Source organism: Chrysochloris asiatica, unplaced genomic scaffold (assembly GCF_000296735.1).
Source record: "Chrysochloris asiatica unplaced genomic scaffold, ChrAsi1.0 scaffold00078, whole genome shotgun sequence".
NCBI lineage: Eukaryota > Metazoa > Chordata > Mammalia > Afrosoricida > Chrysochloridae > Chrysochloris > Chrysochloris asiatica.
In genome coordinates, this window is record NW_006408596.1 from 8,231,361 (window position 1) to 8,255,635 (window position 24,275).

The window sequence follows — 24,275 nt, forward strand, 5'->3', positions numbered from 1 at the left end:
AGTATGTAGATGAATGGATGTGGCTGTGTTCCAGCAAAACTAAAAACAGGTGGTGGGCCTGATTGGTAGGAAGCCAGGGATGGGCCTGGACCTAGTAAAAGTCAAGGGGATATAGGTAGGCAGAACACTGTCACATCTGCTACACCCTCTTGACACCTTGGTGAAGAGCTGCAGTGCAATGAGTCTAACAAGCCCAGAGAGGTTAAGTGATGGGCCTGAGCTCACACAGCTAGTAAGGGTTTATGAGTAAAACAGAGCTGACCCCTATGCTATTTGTGATCCTGAGTCTTTTAACATCTGCCAGGCAGGTTTGTTCCAAAGCACACAACCTGGGAAGAACATCACCATAACCCCTTCCACAAAGTAGAATTTCTTCTGTTCCCTGAACTACTATAGAAGCCCTTGAGGCTCTAAGTAAGAACAAAGGTAAATGATTTAAGAGTTCTTTTTCCTTAACAACCAACCTCTTAAAGTTTCTTGATTATATGTGTTTCCAAGATATATATCTAGAGATCTAACAAATCAATAAAAAAGAAGAAGAAGAAACACAGCAAACAAGCCGATAGAAAATAAGGTAAATGATATGCATAGGCAAATCTCAGAAGAATACAGATGTACAATAAATGAGCAGATGATCCTCAACCTCATAAGAATTTAGACAAATGCAAGAAAACAAGAGTGGGATGCTCTTGGTTTGTCATGCTGTTGAAATGTAAACATGTTACTAAAGATGGACAAAGATGTCGAGAAACTGGTCCTCAGAAACTGTACCCCACTCTGACTCACAGTGACCCTGTTCAGGGTTTCTGAGGCTGTAAATCTCTACAGGAGCAGAATGCCTCATCTTTCTCCAGAGGAACAGCTGGTGTGTTTGAACTGATGACCTTGAGGTTAGCAGTCAAGTGCTTATCCTACAGTGCCACAAGGGCCCCTTCAGATACTATTTGTTATAATTGTTAAGTGCCATTAAGTCAGTTCCAACTCATAGTGACCCTATACAGGATTTCCAAGGAGTGGCTGGTAGGTGTGAACAGCTGGCCTTGAGATTAGCAGTCTAGCCCTTATCACAGCAAATATTAGGCATTCATTAAGAAAAATAAGGTAAAATTATATGCAATGAATCCGTGATTGACAGAGCTCCAAGGCTGTACATAAGTGCCGTCAAGTCAGTTTCGAATCATAGTGACATGAGTGGGAGCAACTGGTGAGCTTGAACTGCCGCCCTTGCAATTCAAACCAATTTTGCAGTCCAGTGCTTTAACCCACAATGCCACAGCTTTTGTTTTTATTTTGGTTTTGTTTTTATTTACATCCCAAGCACTAGACACAGAGGCCCCTGCTGGGGAGAGGGGAGCAGGCTGTGGAATCTCAAGCCAGATTTTAGGACTGAGGAGGGACCAGGGCCTAGAAGGCTCTCAGCCCTGCCTCTCCAGTACTAAGGAGTCACAGTGCTTGTGTGACCCTGATGACAGGTATCTGTCCTCAGTTCCTGGAGGTTAGAAACACCATCCACATCTTGGGTTGCTGAACTCTGAAGCTCACCCCTGATCTCAGGGGCTCTCTGTGGAGGGGCCTACAGCTGGAGAAATCTCAGGAGGGTCTCTGCTCGGTGGACAGGTCTGCTTTGTAGTGCTGGACCAAGGTCAGGAGGCATTGATGCCAAAGCACAGGCAGTTTGTGCTTCTCAGTCCGGAAGCCTAGGAAATGGAAGACCACAGCCTGTGGCACCCATAGGGCAGTGTGCACTTCTTGTCCAGTGGCAGTCTCAGGAAGATGTTATTGGTAGTACATATCCCATTTCAGCAATTCTCATCACGGCCACACTGGTGTTCAACCCAGGGATGGAGCGCTTGGTGATGACACTGCCCCCGATGACGGCGTCCTGAAGGGTACAGATACCGGACTCACACAGTGGGATCAGGATGAAGCAGGCTCCAACTAGAAGAAGGCCTTCTTGAATGCGTGTGGATGTGGAAGTTAAGCCGTTTGTATTATTTGGCAATGTCATCTCGTACTTGGGGAAGCAGGACAGAGTTGAAGAAGTGCTGGGCCATGCGTTCCTTCAGGCTAGACATGAAGATCCTGGTGGTTTGGTGCATAGAGGTGCACTCCAGGACTCAGGCTGTAAGACACAGAGGAACTGCTCCCAGTTGGAAAGTGCAGGGATGACCTCAAATGCCTTGGGCAGTTTCTCACAGAGACACTTCGATAGTTAACACCTCCCAGACTCCTTTGTAGACTGCTATGGTCCTTGGGTCCAGCTCTGGCACAGGTGAACCCAACACCTTTGATGTGGTCATCTCAATCTCTGTCTGCTTCTCCATGATGTCAGCCAGGGTGCGCCTTGCAGGAGGGTTCTTGTTCATGAACATTTCAGTTGTACACTCATCCTCAGCATCCACCACCACCTCGGCCTGGTGGACCAACCCTGTCAGAGTGGCAGCCTTCTCCAGGGTGGGCCACCCCTTGTCCTTGTCATCTGCTCCATCCTCTGGCATTCCTGGACCTTGAGCCAATGGCCTTTTGCTCATCCCAGGCTCTGTCTGCAGCTCCTCCTCCTGCTGCCCTGCTTGTTGCAAAATCCAATGGGTTAGCTGAGGGCCCACATGATCTTCCTGATCATCACGGGTCCCAGAGGCTCCTCTGCTTTTTCTGGGCCCCTGTCCCTTAGGCATAGTTTTAGGTTTTAAAAAGTTGTGAGATAATTCAGGCAGTATCACCTTATTTGTGAAAAACAAGGTCTGTGGGTGGTACAAACAATTTACACTCAGTGATACTCTGTCACACATAGTGACCCTATATGAACCAGGTCAGCTTGATAGTACCAGGTAATCGACTTATCTGTCTCCCTAAAGGCGTCAGATGTTCATGGGAAAATTCCATTACCCATTCTAATTGTCCACGAACCCTTTAAAGCCCTCTCATATTATCTATGGAATCTTGGTGTGTGGCACTGTAGGAGAAGCAATGCAGTGCTAACCACAAGGTCGGCAGGTCAAACCCACCAGCTGCACCTTGGAAACCTTTCACTGGGTCACTATGAATCGGCACTTAGCAACAACAACAATATCAGTTGGAACCAACTTGGTGACACTTAACAACAACAACAACATATCTGTCCATTTACATAAGTTGTTCATTGTTGTCAAGTCAGCTCCAAAGTCACGCTGACCTTACGTATAACAGAATGAACCCTAACCTGATGGGCAACACGTCTTTATGACTCTTGTTGATTTCCACACCCAGAGAAAAGGTATGTGGAAGAGGCGATGTTACACAGAAAAGCATTTACCTCTGGAGATGGAAATTGGACAGGGAGTGATAGTCAAGAGAAACTTGGCATTTTTTGCATCCATAGCACTTGCCTTTTTGGCCACACATATGGATTCATTTATGACTGTTGTCATTAAACATGGTATTTAGAAAGCACCCCATCTGCTCATTATAGAAAAATCTAAAGAATACTAGAATATACAGATGTAAGTTTTCTTCACAATTTGCAAGGCAGAAGTCTTTCTTCCTGAACTATGACTTCAGGCTTCCTGGGAACAAAGAGCAGCGTCTCCTTGGGCCCTCAGATGTTTTTCTTACGTGTAGTACAATTGCTTAGGCAGAGCTTGGTGTTCTTAATCAAAAGCAACTTGTCAAATAGGCAAGGCCAGTTTTCCTAGCCTGCGTATGAAAAGCTTTGTGGGTTTGGGATGTGAAAGAGCCGTTTATTTGAATGGAGTGTGTGTGTCTGTGTGTGTGTCTGTGTGTGAGAGAGAGAGAGAGACAGATACAGAGACAGTGACACCGAAGTGAAGGAGGGAGAGACATGAAGGGAAGGAGTCATGAGAAGAGTGGGGGAGGAAAGAGAGGAGATGGATAGAAGGTAGGAGAGCTTTCTGTAGACGATGCAGGAGATTTCACCACAGAAATCTCCACTTTGCGTCTCCCAGTGCAGACTCTTCTCTTCCAACCAAATTTGACCTTCCAAAAGGAGAGAGGCCTCCAGCAATGTTCAGACGGTAATGACAGACTGGTAGGCAGGGACTGTGTTGTAATTGCCTTCCAGCCGTCCCCTCCGTTTTCTGGCTCTGATTTCTGGGTTGGGTACCATTAGTCTCAAGGCTCCCGGCACGAGGCCATTAAATCATTGTTTGCTCTGACAGTGTCAGTTTTGCAAAATCCTGGAGGGAAAATAACGCACAGTCTCCAAGACTGGAATGCTTCCGCCTGGTCATTATGCCCAACAGCCCTTGAATGGCTGCCCCTGAAGATTTGCACCTTTGTTAGGAGTGCACAACGTCTCCATAGACAAAACAGCTCTGGTGAGCCTGCTATCGCTTCCCCTGTTCCTGGAGAGAAAATATCCTGGTTAGGGAGCCGAATTCGCTAGCCTGCATTGAATAGACTTGGCCCAGCAAATGGATGTAAAGAAAAGAAGAATGGTGAGGGAAATAATTTTTCAGGAAATCAAAAAGCTGCTTCTCTAAGTATATCATTTATTTCTTCCCCTCCCAGTGAGGGATGGAAGCAAACTTTTTCAGACAAGGTCTAATTGTTGTCTGGGGTAATGATTGAGAACAGGGTGGGAGGGGGTTGGGGTTTGCTGAAGACTGGAAGAAGATGGGGGAGGAACAGGCCTCATGAGCAGTTTCCAACAGCTGAGTTGCAGGGCGGAATCACAAGGCTGCAGGTAAACCCTGGTCAAAGCTGCTCCAAACCAAGGCTGGTCCCTTTTGGGGTCCACAGGAACTCATAGAGCAAATAGGGGTGGCTGCTCCGGGCCAGACACTCTTGTCCAGGTTGGGGACTCAGCCAGGATTCAAGACAAATAGGAAAGAGACAACCCACTCAGATTGGGAGCTTGAGACAAGTTGAATCAAAGGACCACTTATAAAGGCGTGGGCAGGGTTAAAGAAAGCTGAGAGGCATTGGTGGTTCCATAAGAGAATTCTCATCTCCTATGGCGTTCTGGCAGTCTGGCGCTGTGGGTTAATGCACCAGACTGCAAAGCCGTTTGAACTGCAAGGTCAGCAGTTCAAGCTCACCAGTTGCTCCTTGGAAACCCTGTATAGGGTCGCTATGGATCAGATCCGAATCGATAGCAGTTAACAACAACAACAACAAATGGAGTTCCGGTGTGGCACTGTGGGTTAATGTGCCAGACTGCAAAGCCATTTGAACTGCAATGTTGGGTTCAAGCTCACCAGCTCCTCCTCGGAAACCCTATAAAGGGTTGTTATGGGTCGGAATTGACTCAACGGCATGTCACAACAAATGTTAAGGGCCGAGGAGTTGATTCCGACTCAAATTAGGGTTTCCGAGGTTGTAAATCTTTGCCTCATCTTTTCCCTGCTTACTTTGTGCTTAGCCGATGGATGCTTCTCCTACAGCACTACTGTGCTCCCAGGTAACAACAGTTGTTGTTGTTGTTAAGTGCCATTGAGTCAACTCCGACTCACAGCTACACTGTGTAAGATTTCCAAGGAGCAACGGATGGGTTTGAACTGCTGACTTCGTGGTTCACAGTCCAGTGCTGATCCTACCACGCCACACCAGCAGTCGGGAACCTTAATCACCCTTAGGACTGAAGGAGCAAAACAAGGGAGCAAGTACCAGAACCAGAGAGGGTCGAGTGGACAGTTGGCAGGAGGGTCACAGCCAACTAAGGCAATATGGCAGACAGGGACTGAGGCTCAGTACGCTGAGCTCTTTCCTTCTGTTTCTCCACGTCCTAAAGGAGTCTTCCATTGGCTGAATCCAGACAGAACCTGGAGAGCAAGGGGACTCAGTAATGTAGTCCATGAGTGTGTCCTCTCAGGCAGGGGTGGATTAGCCAGTAACCAAGGTAAGCACAGGTTTACTTGTGTTTACTTAGTAATCTCTAGTGAGCAACCTCACATGGGTTTCACTACATCAAAGATGTGAAATCTGTGAAACTCTTCCCTACAGATTAGTAAGTTTACACAGGTAAGCCTGTGCTTACCTTGCTTATTGGGTCTTCGGCCTTTGCTCAGAGGAAGGGGCAGAAGGTTGGCAAGTGGGCCTATGGAAGCGTCTGGGATGCTCCCCACTTTGTGTGTCCTTGGGGAGCTTACGCTCTACCTGGGAGAGACAGTCAGCAGCTAATGGCTGTGAGGTGAGGTGCTGCCTCAACCGCCAGACACTCCCTCTGTGAGTGCTGGACTAAGCCAGCCCTTCTCAGAATGGATGCAGCCTCATGCCAGAGCATCTGGTTTGGCCAGCATATTGTTGTTGTTAAGTGCCGCCGAGTTTGTTCTGATTCACAGCAACCCTGAATAGGGTTTCCAAGGAGTGGCTGGTGAGCTTGAACTGCTGACCTTGCATTTCAAACTGACCTTGCAGTCCAGCGTGTTAACCCACAATGCCACACAAAGTTAAAACCAGCCCCCATGTTCCCTTTGGATTAGGAGCAAAGAAAATACAATCAGGTGAGACTGATAGAAAGGAAGCAGAAAGGGGAGACGGTGGGGACTTTGTCCGGGTTTGCTTTCCCTTTACTTGTTCTGGGGCCCTCTGCCTTCCAGTCAGTCTTGCTGTCACCATGGGCCACCTGTGATACAGGATGACCAGGTGACAGGTGACCCATAGAAACATCTTTTCCAGAGCACTAGGCTTGATCAGGCCAGTGACATGGTGACACGGTCCTACAGGCATGACTCAGGAGGGGTACCAAGGAGGCCCAGTCAGACTGCACCCCCAAAGCTAGCCTCCTTGCAGCCCCCCACAAACTTCATGGGTGGGCAGAAGCCAGGGTGTGTTACTGGTGGGCGCGCAGGGGCTGGTGCAGCTGTCTTCTGCCGGCTCCGGCTCCTTCAACTGTAATGAGCAATTTGTCTTTCCGCCTTGATCTGCTGTCAGCAGGGCTGACACCAACTCCGAGTATTAATTTCTTCACACCCTGTCTTCCACTGCAGCCAACAGAGGGGCAACAAATGAAGTGGGCTTTGCCGGAGACAGAAACCCATCACCCGGCTGCTTTATTAGTGAGAGATGAGGCCCGAGCGGTGCTGTTTCTTATTTTAAGCAGCAGACGCCCAGCGTCTAATGAGGCATCTGTAATTTTGTGGGCACACGCATGACACCGTTCTCCTGTCACTCTCCCTTGCCTGCGGTCTCTGCTCCATCTCTTTAGAGCCACCAGGCAGAGAGGCTACAAGAAACCCATGGACACTCCTGCTCTCTTCATCTGCCTGTAGGATGCTCACCCATTTCATGAACATGCTCTCTGGAATGACTCTTGTCTTTCTTGCATTGTCTTTGTATTAAGGACTCTCAGGTCTGCCATTTTCTGCATATTTGTTTCTTTATTCTCCCTCTCTTTGCCTGATTCTTTCTGCTCTCTTACCCAGTCTATTATGTTGTTGTTTTTGTTGTGTGCGGTTGAGTTGGTTCTGATATAGCAAGTTTATAGGACAGAGCAGAACTGCCCCATGGGGGTCTTAGGCTATCATCTTTACAGGAGCAGATAGTCAGACCTTTTCTTCCACAGACCAGCTAGTGGGTTGAAATCACTAACCTTTCTGTTAGCAGACAAGCGCTTAACCCTTGGGCCACCAGAGCTTCTTTATAACCCATCATTCCAATCTGGTTGCTGTGGAGTCAATTCTGCCTCAAACGACCCTACAGGGTTTCCAAGACTGTATTTATCTTTCTAAAACTAAACTGCCAACTCTTTCTTCTGAGAAGTGGTTGGTGAGTTTGCACTGCAGACCTTGAGGTTAGCAGCCAAGCGCTTAACCATTGTACCACTAGTGCCAAAATGGCCACCCCTGGCCTGCGAATTGACTCCATCTTCAAACTCTCTGTTGCTGGATGAGTCTCTCAGTGTCCATGTCCACATTCCCAGGTCAGTAAGTCTGGTGGATGTAGCTTGTATTTTTAGTCCAATCCTGGAGAGTAAGACTATGGTACGTATACTTGCCATCTCCAAAAGAGGGCATGTGCGTAGAGCCAGAACTGCTAGAAAGATGCTCTAGTGCCAAACCAGATGTACATTTCAATCCTTAGCTATGCCAGCTTTTATTGCTCTATGGTCTTTGATGAGCTGCTTGATTTCCTAAGTCTCAGTGTCCTCATCTGGCACATGGAGGTGATATTGTTTACTTCTCTGTACATTGTCTTACATGGCCACCAAGAGAGAGGTGAAAATCAAGTGGGATTCACCAGAGACACTGGCCAAATGTTAGAGATCACTACTGAACTCATTCACAATTTTTATTATTTTAATGACTGAATGTGGATAGGGAAAAGAGAGTTGTGAATAAAACACCTGGAAATTGACTCTGTGTTTGCCAGGGGAGAAGAGAGATGGGTCTCTCCCTTATTCATACACACACACATGATGGGCAAGTACGGTCTCATAAACACACAAACACACAAGGGCCACGTACAGTCTCTCTCTCTCATTCACACACACACACACATACAAACACACACATACCCCTAGGACAAGTTCAGTCTCTCACAAACATGGGAGAATCTAGTATATAGCTTCTCTCTCTCTCACACACACACAAACACACACAAAAGCAATAAGCAGAGTCTCTCTCACAAACACAGGATTAAGTGTAGTCTCTCTCGCACACATACACACATGAGAGGCAAGCAAGTACAGTCTCTTTCACATACAGGGTCAAGTACAGTTCCTCATACACACATAAGGGTCCAGTACACTCTCTCTCTCTAATACACACAGAAACCATCACTGTGGTGGAAGTTGGAAAACTGTGTCATTTGCAGTGGAGAGTCAGTCTGCTTTTTGTTCACTTCCTAAACAGTCTTCTGATTTGAGAAAACAGGGCCTTTACTCAGCGGGTTTTCTGGTTACAGTGTGAACACGTCACCTTGCCACCTGCTCCCATCTCCCACTGTCATTTCAAGGGACTCAGAAGAGAAATCCTTGTCACGGCCAAGAGCATGGACTTCAGAGGCTGCCAGGTCTGATTCAGTGCCCGAGCTGCTGCTCACGTTATATACGCTTGACTTCACCTCTCTGAGCTCCAGCATTGTCGTCTTTAAAATGGGTGGTGATAGCAGATCCTTCCTGGGACTGTTGAGAGGAGTCAGGGGGGAAGCCATGTAAAGCTCTCAGCATGGTACTTGATGCACAGGGCAACCACTAGAGATATCCATTGTTAGCAGCTGCCCTGGAGTCTGATGCATGGGAACATGCTATCCCTGCAGATCTCAAGTCCTCCCTTAGAGGCAGAGTAGCTTCAGTGGGAGACATGTTGAGACACCAAACCTTTAGGGAAACTATGACTCAGTTCACACAAAGACCAAAAGTCCATGGCAGTTATTGGCTATCTTAAGTCAGAGACAAATCAAGAATAGAAACTGGAAACACTGAGAAATAGGAGTTCAGAAACCAGTAGAAGAATATTATAGAAAGTACTACAAGCACTTATTTAAAAAATGGGAGATACAATCAATTAGGAAGACCACAGAAGAATCGATGCATTTGAGTTAGTGTGTTTATGAAGAATACTGAAAGTACCGTGGACTACCAGAAGAATAAACAAATCTGTCTTGGAAGAAGTAAAGCCAGAATGCTCCCTAGAAATGACTACGAGACTTTGTCTCTTGTCCTTTGGGCATGTTGTCAGAAGGGATCAGTTCCTGGCAAAGGATGTCAAGCTCGGTGAAGTGAAGGGTCAGCAGAAACTAGGAAGACCTCCAATGAGATGGGCTGATGTGATGGCAGCAAGCATGGGGTCACTGGTGAGGATGGCACAGGACCAGGTTGTGTTGTGTTCTGTTGTCCATAAGGTTACCATGAGTTGGAACTGATCAAAGGTACTCAACAACAACATGTTTCCCATATGCAATGAATGATTCTTCCTTAACTGAAATGATAAAAAATGGATTTTGCTTTTGGTCTGGATGTTGGAAAAAATTACTACTTTATTTTAGGATGTTTATATTCCTCTTCCGTTTTATTACTGGAATTATAAAAATGCTGTTTTTGTTTAGTCCAACACACTTTATTCCTGAAGTGCTGTGCTTCAAAACCATTTGTCCCTTCATATAAAGTCATGCTGGTTTACCGGGAGAAGAAATGAAAATTTAAAATAATAATAATAATGGGAGATGGAGGTAGAAAACTAAACAAGCCTTTTTTTATTTTCATGGGACAGATAACGAATTATGGAACAGAAGAGAATGCCTTACAGAGTGGTTACCTTCCTGTTACTGGGTATAATAAAGCAAAATCTACCTGACCATCAGACGGAGATAGACTATATCTGTATTTCCCACACTTTGGATGTCACAAACTACTTTCAGGATATTTGTTTTCTCTCTGTACCACCTGTAGAGTCCTGGTATGGCTCTGTGGGATAAAGCACTAGACTGTAACATTGGTTTGAACCACAGTACAGGATCACTATGAGTCCAAACTGATTCCACAGCACTTAACAACATCATGCACCACTTGTATTATAGGCTGATTAAGTACCATGGAGTTGGTTCTGGCTCATAGCAACCCTGTATAGAGTTTCCAATGAGTGGCTGGTGAGCTTGAGCCTTGGACCTTTCGGTTCAAACCGACCTTGCCAGCTAGCACATTAACTCACAGCACCACACCAGGACTCATTTAAAACAGTGAAAAGAAAACTCAGTATCACTACTATTAAGTAGAAATCTTGCTTCTCTCAAATAGAGGTAATATAACAGCTAATACAGTAAAAGTAAAAGAGGTATTCAGTTACAGCTAGACAATGTTGCTTGCACAAGGCTCTCTGAGCCAAGTCCTGACATCTTCTTGTTAATAAGTGGTGATGGTGGTGTGTGCCATGGAGTCGGTTCCGACTCATAGTGACCCTGCACAGGGTTTCCAAGGTTGTAAATCTTTATGGGAACAGAAAGCGTCAACTTTCTCCCGCAGAACTGTTGGTAGCTTCGAACTGCTGACCGTGAGGATAGCAGCCCAACTTGTAACCACTATGCTACCAGAGCTCCTTGTTGTTGTTGTTAAGTGCTATTGAGTCAACTCCAACCCATAGTGACCCTGTATAGGGTTTCCCAGAAGTGGCTGATGATCTTGAACCACCGACACCTTGCAGTTCAAACGGCTTTGCAGTCTGACGCATTAACCCACAGCGCCACACCAGGATTCCACCAGAGCTCCTTAGAGGGATGTTCAACACTGAAGTAGCACCAAACTGAGACTTTCTCATTTCATAATGAAAAGGAATGGAAGAAGATTTTAAAACAATTACCTTTTCCACTATGGGATATATGTTTCACCCATGTAGCACTTGGAAACCACCTCATTATCTACTATGGTACACACCCATCTGCTGGCAAAGCCTAGGCTCTTCTGAATTCTAGCACCAAATCTGAGATTGAGTAAAGGAAGATCTAAGATTCTTTCCAACTTTGAAATTTTATGACCTTAGGATCTCTTCTACTTTGTTGAAATTTATTTCCTGCCTAGTGAATTCTGGTAAATGATTGATGATTCCAGTGACAGAGGGGACCCCTTAAAGGTAGTGTTTGCCGATTTCCATGGTGAAAATGCTCCCACTGTGGTTGATTTCAGCCACCAGTGTGATGGTCCATTGAGCTGGAAGGAGACAAGTACAATAGGCTTTTGGGAATTAAGAGCTATTCTCACCCCCTTGTAGGCTTTGCTCCTAAGGATATAAAATAACACTGAATCTAAGACATTTAGATTGATACTTGGGAATCTCCAAACCCCCCCCAAAACATCTGGCCATTTTAAAGAGAACTGTTTCCAATTTAGTTATGTGTGTGTATGATGAACTAGAAAACTTCTTGGTGAAAGTCCCACTCCACAATCTGTTTCTACTTAAGCCCATTTTGGATACACACACATTGAGGTATATTCTTACTTACTTCCCATGCAGACATTTCTTAACCACTAGAGTTGGACTTGTAGTTTTGGTGTGGCACTGTAAGATAAGCACTTGACCATAAAGTTGGTTTGGGCAGCAATATTAGTGGTTCAAATCCACCAGCTGCTTCTCGGGAGCCCTGGGTCACTATGAGTTAGAACTGACTTGAAGGTGCTTAACAACTACAACAACAAAAAGTTGGGCTTGACTTTTAGTAGTCCACAGTATGCATATAAACCTTCATCTGATCTACGTTCATCTGACGTGCTGGCACATTTCACTGTTGTTGTCAGCTGCCATCAAGTCAGAACCGACTCATAGTAACCCCATGCACAGCAGAACGAAACAATGTCCAATCCTGGGCCAACCTCACTACCGCCGCCACACTTGACACCATCAATGATGTCACCTGGCTGATCCATCTCTTTGGGGGTCTTCCTCTTTTTCTCTGACCCTCCACCTTATCCAGCATGACATCCTTCTCCAGCGACTGTTCTCTCCGGACAATGTATCCAAAGTAGGAGGGACAAAGCCTAGCCATCTTGGCCTCCAAGGAGCACTCTGGTTGTACTTCTTCCAAAATAGATCTATTGGTTCTTTTGGCAGTCCATGGCACTTTCAGTATTCTCCTTCAACACCACAACTCAAAGGCATCAATTCTTCTACCATCTTCCTTATTCACTGTCTAGCTTTCGCATCCATATGAGGTTATTGAAAATACCATGGCTTGGGTCAGGCACACCTTAGTCCTCAAGCTGACATCTCTGCTCTTCAATACTGAACAGAAAATTTCAAAGATTAGCTCGAGAAGATAAAACCAAATACTATAATAAAATATGCAATGATTTAGAGTTGGATAACCAAAAGGGAAGAACACGGTCAGCATTTCTCAAGCTGGGGGAACTAAAGAAAAAATTCAAGCCTCGACTTTCGTTATTGAAAGATTCTCTGGGCAAATTATTGAATGATGCAGAATGCATCAAGAAAAGATGGAAGGAATACACAGAGTCATTGTACCAAAAGGAAATGGTTAATGTTCAACCATTTCAAGAGGTACCATATGAACAAGAGCCAATGATATTCAGGGAGGAAGTTCAAAATGCATTGAAAGAATTGGCAAAGAACAAGGCACCAGGAATTGATGGAATAAAAATTGAAATCTTTCAAGAAAGTGAGGCGGCACAGGAGGCACTCACTCATCTGTGCCAAGAAATTTGGAAGACAACTATCTGGCCGACTGATTGGAAGAGATCCATATTTGTGCCCATTCCAAAGAGAGGTGACCTAACGGAATGCGGAAATCATCGGACAATCTCTTTGATATCTCAAACAAGTAAAGTTTTGCTCAAGGTCATTCAGAAACGGCTACAATCATACATTGACAGAGAACTTCCAGAGGATCAAGCTGGATTCAGAAGAGGCCGTGAAATGAGAGATATCATTGCAGATGTCCGATGGATCTTGGCTGAAAGCAAAGAATATCAGAAAGATGTTTACCTATGCTTTATTGACATTTCACTGCAAATAATCTCAAAGAAGATGTTCTAAATAACATTTCATTGAGGGGCTTACATGGCAGACATTGTATGATTCTTAGACTGTTCATTGTACAGAATCATGATGAGCAGTAAATGGGATGCTAGCCTACCTCTGCTCTGCAGTATTTTCTTCCATTCTTGTTTCTCAACAAAGCTAGAGCAATGCTGTGGGCTCTGTGGACATCAAGTCAACAATGAATGATGATGGTGGGGCTGCCAGTAGCTCCTTATGCAAATCCTGGCTGTTCTGTTGTCCAGCCCCATTGTCCAGCAAACCCACTGCCATGAAGTTGATTCTGACTCATAGCAACCCAGGGAGATAGAGTAGAATTAGACTGTAGGGTTTCCATGGCTGTACATCTTTACAAAAGCGGTGTACCACATTTTTTTCTCCCAAGAAGTAACTGGTAGGTTCTAACAGATGACCTTTTGGTTAGCAGCTGAACTGCTTTAACCACTGTACCATCAGGGCTCTTTATATTTAAGCTTATGGCTTGGAGGACACCCCACATGGAGCGATTTTACACAGGGCTATTACATTGGCATATGCATTTCATGATCTGTGGCAATCCGCAGCAGCTAATTTTAGCTTCCCAGCAATGGTTTGGCTGAGCAACGGTGCAGTTTTTTTGTTTTTTGTTTTTCCTTCTTTCCCATTTTCAATGGAGAACTGGCTTCTGTCTCATATGACCTTGCAGGCTGAGTTTGGTGTTTCCAGAATGAATGGAGAACTATCAACGAAGTTGTCCCCTCATCCCATACAGGCCAGAATGTACTGACTCTGAGATGAGTATCAGTTGTTAATAAGCATCTTAGATTAGTGGTTGTCTGTCATTTATGGGGAGTCCTGGTATGATGCTGTGGGTTAATGCACCAGACTGCAGTTCAAGCTCACCAGCTGCTCCTCAGAAACCCTATACAGGGTAGCTATGGGTTGGAACTGACTTAACAGTACTTTGCAACAACAACAACAATCATTTATGAAGGAAGCTTTCCATCTTGCATCTGGCTCTGCCCCTCAGACCCATTGCCTGCTGTCTTGACAAGCCTGTGTCAAGTTTGGCCCACATGTGGGGCTTTCCCATGATATTATCTAAGCTTGTACCTTGATAAATCCATTTGCAAAATAAATTCATTTCAGCAATGCCCTTGCCACTTGTTGGAAGGAGAGCCAATTTCAGCCATGTCCTGGGAGGCAGGTGTCGTATTTGCTAAAAGCTTGGAGAGAGTCGAGTTCACATCCCAACTCTGGTAGTTAGAACCTCCATGACCTGTGGCTTAACCTTTCTGAGCTTCAGTTTCTCTGTCTGTAAATGGGATCAATAACATCTCACTTCACGGGTTGTTATAAAGATTAGTTGAGGTACTTAACCCAGTGCCTGGCATTTACTAAGCATTTCTTTTTGGTTCTTGGCAAAGAGTTTCAGGGTCTGAGTTCTCAGAGTAGTTCAGTAGTGTATAAGGAAAAATGGAAAGACTACAGCCAAACAGTTCTGTGTGAGATTCCCAGTTTGCCTGTTGACTAGTTGTTCATAAAAAGGAGGTGTTGATGGAATTATACTAAAGAGCTACTAACAGTTACTCTTAGAGTATGCTTTGGGATCACTTCTTAGTCCATTGGCTAAGTTCAGGTGTAGAGCTGGGCCAGGTTGAGGTGATGGTCAAGGATGACTCCAGATTTACATTTTAGACTTTAATGTATCTGTGTATTATTTGTTCACGCAAATGCTAAGAATAAAAAGGATATTGATGGGGGATCTGAGTTTCCCAGCTTTTCTGAGCCACTTTGTTCTCATTAGTTGCCATTGCGTTGGCTCTGTCTTCAGTGACACAATGGAATGAAACTTTGCTGCTCCTGAGCCATCTCTGTGAGGGTGGTACGTTGGAGTCCTTTGTTGTGAGAACTGTGTCAATCCATTGCACTGACTGTTTCACTCCTTTTCACTGACCCTCTACTTTTCCAACCTTGATGTCCTTTTCCATTGACTGTTCTTTCTGGTGATGTTTCCAAAGTAAGCAAGTAGAGGTTTCAAACACCCTCACTTCTAAGGAGCATTCTGGTTTAAACAAAACTTTATGGCAGTCATTCGTCCTTTTAACGTCCATGATTCGTTCTGTGAAACAGCATGTTGTGTGATTTGGATGTTGTGTGGACATCATATTGGAGTGGAGTCCTACCTTTTCTTTAAGCATCTTAAATAAGCTTCGTGACTTAGCAGTGATCATCACTGTGCTGGGAGGGATGTGCTTTTGTGTTTGGGCCTCCATCTACAGCATTAGCAATTTCTCCATATGTGGTAGAGGTCCTTCTCACAGTTTTGTTAGCCTTGTAGCTTTCAACAGAGTCGATCCTCTAGCGGCTTATAGAATTTTTCTTTGCTTTTGAGGATCTTTGTAACTGTTGAGTGTGACCTGCCTAAATTGCGTGCAGTGGAATTCACCGATTTTCCATCTTTGAGGTAATAATCTTTGCTTCACATCCGAATTGTTGCTTCTCCTTTGCCTCTTGCTGCTGCTGTCACTAGCACTAGTTTGCTGTGTTTGGGAGCTGTCATGTTCTTCACAGTGATATTTTCCAAAGAAAATTAAAGAGAGAGAGAATGCTACAACACTCAAGAGACATATTATTATATACAAGATTGGATGCTGCTGCCTATGAGATGAGGCATACACTGTCATATGGTAAACTTCTTAGATATAAATACATTGCAATCCATACATAAGCCAATAACATAGGTATTTATGATGACTGGCAAAGTGTGCGTATTACAGGTTATGTATGTACAATACCACCTTACATCCGGAAGTACAATTGCTTGGTATACAAGAGACATAGAGACACATGTTGAGTGCTGGAAAACTGGGGGAAACAGTTTTGCCAATTCCTGTTCTCCGTTGGGGATCTTTAAACTCTGTTATCACCTATGGGACCACAGACATAGATGCGGTTGCCCGAACAAAATGTGAGGTGGTCCACGATTGTACTCCATTATTCTACTTCTCCATCTCTTGAGATGTAGGTTGGAATGGTGAGTAAGCAGTCTTTATCCCCATAGTGGCAATGCCTTTGTCGAGACCCGAGTCCTTCCTTGCAGCTACAATCCAGTCCCCATATCCCTGTACTAGCTACTGAGGACCCCTTGCCTAGAATGTGGCTCCACTGGTGCAAACACACAGAGAAAGCTGCTTACTTACAGGAGAGGGACCTACAGAGAATCAGAATGGACCAAATGAAGTTAGTTAGCATCTGGAGAGACTACTTCTTGGATTTAGGCCAACCTCCTTCGTACTTTAACAATAAAGCCAGCTGTGAGAACCACAAGCTTTGGAGTCAGACTGATGTGTGGGCACCTTTGTCACAGCAGCAAAACTGCAGCTGATTTCTGTTGAGACCTCTGGACCCAGTACTTCAGAGCATACTTGCCTTATGCCATTCAGGGCATCTAAAGGTAAGAGTTTTGGTGAGAGGACCTTGCTCCTGGAATGGCATAGATAAGCAACACTGACTTTCCAGTCTAAATTATGTATTCCAGAACAGACTGTTTATAGAAGAAGCTGACTGCTTTCTCAAAATCATCCCAAACAGACCACCTTTTCCTCTGACACACAGAGTCAACTCAGTGGTAACTTGTGTGTGTGTGTGTGTGCGCATGTGTGCTTTTTCTCTTCATGAAAGTTGGGGTGGCCATAGATGTAAACTCAGATATCCCTTGAGGAGACAAATGACAATCCACTGAAGCACTTGAGCCCAGGACACTCAATCTCTGCACAGCCCCAGATGATGACCAAGCACTATGAGGTACCGAAGCCTAGCCAGTTCTACCCCTGGGGGAATGCTCTACTGGGCAGTCTTTGTTCTGGAGTTCTCCATTGGGCTGGCCAAGACTTTCTCAGAGTTTTGCTACATATAGTCAAAGAGCTCTGGTAGTGTAGTGGTTAAATGTTCAACTATTGATTGAAAAGGTCAGCAGTTCAAACCCACCAGCTACTCCATGGGAGAAAAATAAGGCAGTTTGTTTCCGTAAGTTTTACTGCCTCAGAAACCTATGCAGCCGTTCTTCTCTGCTCTGCAGGGTGACTATGAGTCAGAATCAGCGCAAAGGTAACGGCTTTTTAGGATGAGCTTGTACTACAGCCTGCCCAGTCTTGCCTACCTTCCTTCCCTCTCTTCTCTTCCCAGGATCCAATATCTGCATCACAGCCTGTAGACGTTTCCCTTGCCCCCTCCTGCTCCCTCTCCTCTCTGTGACAGTCATAGTTGTTGTGTTGGCAGCTGCCATCCTGTTGTTCCCCCTCCCCCGACTAATGGTAACCCTGTGCACAGAGGAATGAAATGTTGGCTTGTTCTGTGCCGTCCCCACGGTCTGTTGCAATTAGACTCCCATGACCCATAGGACTTCTGTTGGCTGGTTTTCGGAAGTAGAACACCAGGACTTTCTTCTTAGTCCGTGGTGGTCTGGAAGCTCCACTGAAGCCCATTCAGCATCATAGCAACACACAAGTCTTCACTGACAATATGAGCTGCACGGGCAGGGATTGAACCGGTGTCTCCTGCACCGGAGGTGAGATTTCCATCTCAAAACCACCACTTCCCTTGGCATTGGAAGCATGATCCGCCACGTTTTACTCTGTCATGGTATTTCTCTTCCGAAGGACCTGAACGGATACAACGCCTTATGTCCTTCGAGCTGAAGGAAGCCAAGCTTTCCATTCTGATTCAGTGGCTACATTCCTGGAGAGATAGGATGGCAGAAGCAAGTTGAGATAGTAAGAGTTTGGTCACCCCACTCTTTGACTCAGAGAGGGTGGTCCACTGCTCCCGTGGGCTAAGCTGTGCTTCACTGGAGTGGCAGCAAGTGAAGGCGGCTAGGCTTTCTGTGCGGTTCATGAAGCGCAGAGAGAAAATGTGTCCAGCGTGCAGATCTGGTCAGGGGAGGGGACGTGTGGGCCCTCTTCTACTCAGTCACATTTTTGGCTTTAATGTGACCTTTCTATCTGAATGCCACCCTGCTCTTTCCACCAAAGGAAAGCCATGAGAGGGGTATTTTTAAGGACGAAAGGCAAGTTAATTAGGCGGCTCTACATATGTCAGACTTCACTTGAAGAGCTCTGAGGGAGGAGTAGCCATCTCAGAGAGGAGCCGTGGACTTGATACCTTTTGAAGCCTGGCCTCAGGGCCTTCTGGGTAGCCCCACACTGCATTCACATGAAGTTTTAATGACATTCAAGCCACTTCGTTCCATGGGCACACCGCTGTCCAGTCAACAGAAAACAGTCTTTGTTGGGTGTTGGGAGCCCTTTAGGTTGAGGACGGACCCCACATGGTCATTCTGATGGAACAAATCCATGAAGAGCTGATGGGGTCCGGGGGACTCTCCCGGACACATGTTGTTTGTACCAACACATCCTGTGATGGTCCAGGAGCTGAGGAAGGGTCAGTAGCTTGTGGGAGAGTAAGTAGTGAGAGTTGATTGTTCCCATGTCTCCCCAACCCTGCCTCAGTGATGTCACATGGGCAACTTAACACCAGCAACACTAGGAATGTTTGCACCCCAGGAATTGGCAAGCTCTACAAATCATGCTTCAGTTTTTCCCTCCCGAGAGAGCTGGTTGTGAAACACTTACCGGCACCTCACTGGGGAAAAGGTTCTGTCTGTGTGTGTGCCAATTTCTCACCATGTCACATTCCTTCCCAGAGGGTAATTATCTACTTTTGTTTATTACCTCTGTGGTGACCCTGGGCTGTGTAAACAGTTTACATGCTTGGCTGCTAACTGAAAGGTTGGAGGTTCAAGTCCACTCAAAGGCATCTCAGAAGAAAGGCGTGGTGATCTATTTTTGAAAATAAACAGTTCTATTGTGGCACATGTAGGGTCACCAAGCATTGGAATTGACTCGACGGCAACTGTTTTTTAAAACAAGTCTTTTCTAGAATGCTTCTTTTCCTGACTCTAATGATTCTATAGGACAAGCACTAGAATGCAAGCCATAAGATTGGCGGTTGGAGTCCACCAGTAGCTCTGCATGAGAAAGATGAGGCTTTCTGCTCCCACCAAGATTTACAGACTTGGAAACCCCATACCGGGTCAGCATGAGTCGGAACTGAATCAATGGCATTTAACGAAAACAAGAACTGCTTACTAGTTAAGAAGTTAGGCAAGTTAGCTAAGTTCTCTGTGCTTCAGTTTTCTTTTCAGCAAAATGGGGACAAAAAGGGCATCAGACTTAATAGGAGAAAAAAGAAAAACAAAACCCACCTGCTAGGGTAGTTTCTTAGTGGCTGCCATGGAGAGGTGGTATAATACATGACAATACATATTTCAGTATATTCAGTCGTCACAGTGATGCAGTGACACTGATGTGACTATCCAGGTGAAGAAGAGGAGGCTCAGAGATTTCCAGTAACTTGGTGAATATCTTTTAGCCGGTAAGTGGTAGAGCTGGGATTGGAACTCAGGGATTTTGGAATTCTACCACCTGTGTGTCTAACCAGTGTGTTTAGCTGTTTACGCAGCACGTGCCTTTTCCCTTTGGCAAAGCAGCTTCCCCTCACTTGGCCCTGCCAAGCAAGCACTTGTGTTCTACCAGGAGTAGAAAAGATGACAAAGTTCTAGTTCCTTCAAAGAAGACTTCTTGGCTCAGAGAAAGAGCTAAAATGGAATTGGTGTAAGTTCATTGGAAATTCTGAGTTTATTATCCACAGTCTTCAAGCCTGTCGATAAGACAAATGAAATGTGAAGAATGTAGTCCATCATTCACAGGTTTGGCCTCTGCGATGTCAGAACTGGTAAATCTGAGAAACATCTGGCTGGTGAGGGAAGGGGCCAAGCCAAGTTTTTTATTTTATGAATGAGCGTTTGTGGAAATGAAAGGAACTTTGGTTTTACATAGAAAGGATGTGAAACGCTGGGAGGAGCCAGACCTTGTCCAAGGTTACACAATTTGGCGTGGCAGAGCTGGGCTGTGTTCCCATCAGTCTGGGTGGAAGCCCACCACACTGCTCCTGTGTAGCAGGGATTGTTGGGCATGGCGCCAGAAACAAAGGTGCACAGGATGAGCACTCAGGAAGTGGTGGGAGCAAGCTGCTCAGAGCAGAGCCTGGCCGGGGACAGAGGGCTACTCTGATGAAAACCCCCATCTGCAGAAACTGAGGCTTGGCTCAGAGAGGTCAAATAACCCGCTGGTGGCGTGGCGTAGGATTGGAACCCAACTTTCCTGGAGGCCACAGCTGGCCCACAGTCAACCACAGCTAACTCCTCTTAAGCACCACGATGTTGTTAAGTTCCATCAAGTCAGTTCTGATTCACAGTGACCCTGTATAGGGTTTCTGAGGAGCAACTGGTGAATTTGAACTGCCAACCTTGTGGATCAAAGTGACCTTGCGGCGGCCCAGTGTTTACCCTACAGCGCCACAACAGGACCATAATAAGAGCTGCAGTTGTTTACTGAGCCTGTATCACGCACTAGGCATTTTTAAGCTCAGAAAAAACATGGGAAGAGTATACTGGGCACCTCAGTTAACATAAAGTTATTAAAATCGCTCCAGGGTTGGGTCAAGGTCAGCTCCCTGGCCTGCATTCCAGAGCACTGTAAATACAGTACACCCCTCCCCTCACACCAATCCCACTTCCATGCTTTCCAAACACCAGTCTTCCATCTACAATTATCTTAATCTTTGTGGTATCCATATGCCATTATTAATATTTTTCTTTACATTGGGATAAAAAAATGGGAGGAAAAAAAAACCCTTAAGTACCTACTTAATACCAGAATACCAGAAAGATATTTTCCTGTGCTTTGTTGACTACGCAAAGGCTTTTGACTGTGTGGATCACGAGAAGCTATGGACAACATTGTGGAGAATGAGTATTCCAGAACACTTAATTGTGCTCATGAAGAACTTGAACAAAAAACAAGAGGAAGTCCTTTGAACAGAATAAGGGGACACTGAATGGTTTAAAATCAGCCAAGATGTTCGCCAGTGTTATTTTCTTTTACCAATACGTATTTAATCTATATGTTGAGCAAAAAATCCGAGAAGCTGGACTGTATGAAGAATGTGGCATCAGCATTGGAGGAAGACTCATTAATAACCTGCAATATGCAGATGATACAACATTGTTTGCTGGAAGAGAAGAAAACTTAAAATACTTACTGATGGAGATCAAAGACCATACACTTCATTATGGGTTGCACATTAATGTAAAAAACACAAAAATCTCACCAATGAACCAATAAACAGCATCCATATAAATGGAGAAAAGACTGAAGTTGTCAGAGACATCATTTTGCTTGAGTTAACCATCAACACTCATGGATGCAGCAGTCAAGAAATCAAACAATGTATTGGATTGGGCAAATCTGCTGCAAGGATGTGAGTTGGAGGACTAAAGTGTGCCTGATCCAAGTGATGTTATTTTCAATAACCTCATATGCATGTGAAAGTTGGAAAATGAAGAAAAAAGACCACAGAAGATTTGATGCACTTGAGTTATGGTGTTAGAGGAGAATATTAAAGGTAGCATGGACAGCCAGAAGAAAAAACAAATTTGTGTTGGAAGAAGTACAACTGGAATGCTCCTTAGCATCCCGGAGGTGAGACTTTGTTTCTCGTACATTCAACATATTATGAGGAGGAACCAGTCCCTAGAGAAGGACGTCATGCTTGGTAAAGTCTGAGGGGCAGCAAAAAAAGAGGGAGACCCCCCAATGAGATGGATTGGCACAGTGACATCATCAACTGGCTCAAGTGTAGCGATAGTTGTGAGTGTGGCATGGATCCTCATGCTGTTTCATTCTGTTGTGCATAGGATCTCTGTGGGTCAGAACCAACTTAACAGCACCTAACAACAATCTAATTTAGCCTTTTACTATGCATCAAACCCATGCCATTATGCATCTGAATTGCTCCTTAAAGTTTTCCTAATATACCATAAAAATGAACACAGAATTAATAAGATGCAAGTGGCTGTTCATGTTAAGTCATCTTGTGTACCACATGAATGACTCACACAGAAACCTCCAAACAATGTGGCCCAGGTGTTGTGTGAAATCTGTGGCATACCTTCTGACAAAATGGAGAGGCTCAGGGATCAAGATAGCTCAAAGTGAGGACTCTGTGGATGCTGAAGACTTGGACCAAATCTTGGACCAAACCAAGAAGGTTTGGACCAGGGAGGGCATTCCCTGACTTCCATGATGTAGGGGGCTGCTTCCTGTGACAGTCAAAACACTCTGATTTTTCCTGATGGATGCCTCTGTCTTGATTTGTTCCCCTTGAGAAGGGCATGGTTATGGGAGGGTGGCTCTTCCGAGGAACCCCGCTTGCCGCCCAGCTTAGCCCACCTACAAAGTCCAGATTCTTCACAATTAAGCTGAACTGCCACCCTGGAGCATCATCAGGGGAAGCTGCTCAGCAGAGCCCCTTTTAGTAGTGGGTGTGGGGTGCAGCTGTTGGGAGCTTCCCAGAGAGAGGAGGTCTGCAGGAGGGAAAGGAAGAATCCCAAGGCAGTAGCCCCAGCTAGGATACTTGGCAACTAATAAAAAGGTTGGAAGTTAGAGTCTCCCCAGAGGTTCCTTGGACGAAAAGTCTGGAGATCTACTTCCCAAAAACGTAGCCATTAAAAACCCTGTGGAACACTGATGAACACTTAACCTTGACACCATGGGAATACTTTCAGACGATAAAGGCAATTGTTTTTCCCTATACACAGCTAGACTGTGGCATTCATTCCACAAATATTTCTTGATCAACTGCTCTTTCTATGTCTTTCAGATAAGTTTCGGCACTGTGTTTCTGATTTGGAATGTTTTAGGTTTAAACCCCACTTCCCCAGTCCTCACTGGACTTGTACGTTACTTGGGGAAACTGCAGGTTTCGGTAATGCTGTCAGGGTAACGCTATACCCATATTGCTGATGTAGACACAACCACACAGTCTTATTCTCCTATTGAAGGAATCATTTTCCCTGCAATGGCTGTTTAATGAAGACATATGAGAGTGCCTCAAGAAATGGAATCACATAGGGAGAGCCAAAACACCAAAAGCTGAGGCATCTGGATTCCAGGGCCCAGGCTGATTAAAATGATGCTCACATACTTGAAACCAAACTGCTGGAGAGCAAGTGTTTCTGAACCGTGCCCCACCATATCCAGACTTAAGTTGTCAGTACTCCATGCCTGCATTTCAGACCTCAAGTCCTAGGTAGACAGCTAGTTGTCACAGATGTCACTGAGATGGACAGGGAGGGGGGCTGACTGCTTCACCCAAGTGACCCATCCTAGCAGATTTCAGACGGTTACATCCCGTAGTGAAGAGCTGTATTGAAAAGAACTTTCATTCATCCATCCAACAGTAATGTGGGTTTGGGATGGTTGCCTTGTACATGAGATACAAGATGTCACCTTTGTGAGGTACTTCTTTTCACAGAACACCATAAGAGTCTGAGTCTGTTCCAGAGCTTAAATGAGCTGGGCAGTTCATTACCATGACAACTCATGTCCAGGCCCTGAGGAGGAAGGCACCTGGGGCGTACCAACCTCCTGACTTTTGGCAGTAATTTGTTGTTGTTAAGTGCCATCGAGTCGGTTCCGACCCATAGCGACCCTGAACAGGGTTTCCGAGGGTGTAAATCTTTACGGGAGTAGAAAGCCTCATCTTTCTCCCGCGGAGCAGCTGGTAGTTTCGAACCGCTGGTCTGAAGGTATTAGTGAGCTTAAAAGGCCTGGTATTGGCCATTTTGAAACACACATATCCAAAAAGAAGAAAGAACGAAAATCAACACATTAACACGACATCTACGCCAATTAGAAACAGACCAACAGAGGGAACCCACAGTCACCAAAAGAAAGGAAATAGTAAAGATCA

The 24,275-nt window shown here is 45.2% G+C and overlaps 1 protein-coding gene and 1 pseudogene across 1 annotated transcript in view; both read right to left on the minus strand.

The window, feature by feature from the left end:
• Positions 1 to 24,275, minus strand: part of CCDC60 (coiled-coil domain containing 60) — a 257,290-nt gene that overhangs the window by 186,119 nt on the left and 46,896 nt on the right. The gene's annotated exons all lie outside the window — the stretch shown is intronic.
• LOC102832755 lies at positions 1,436 to 2,675 on the minus strand (annotated as a pseudogene).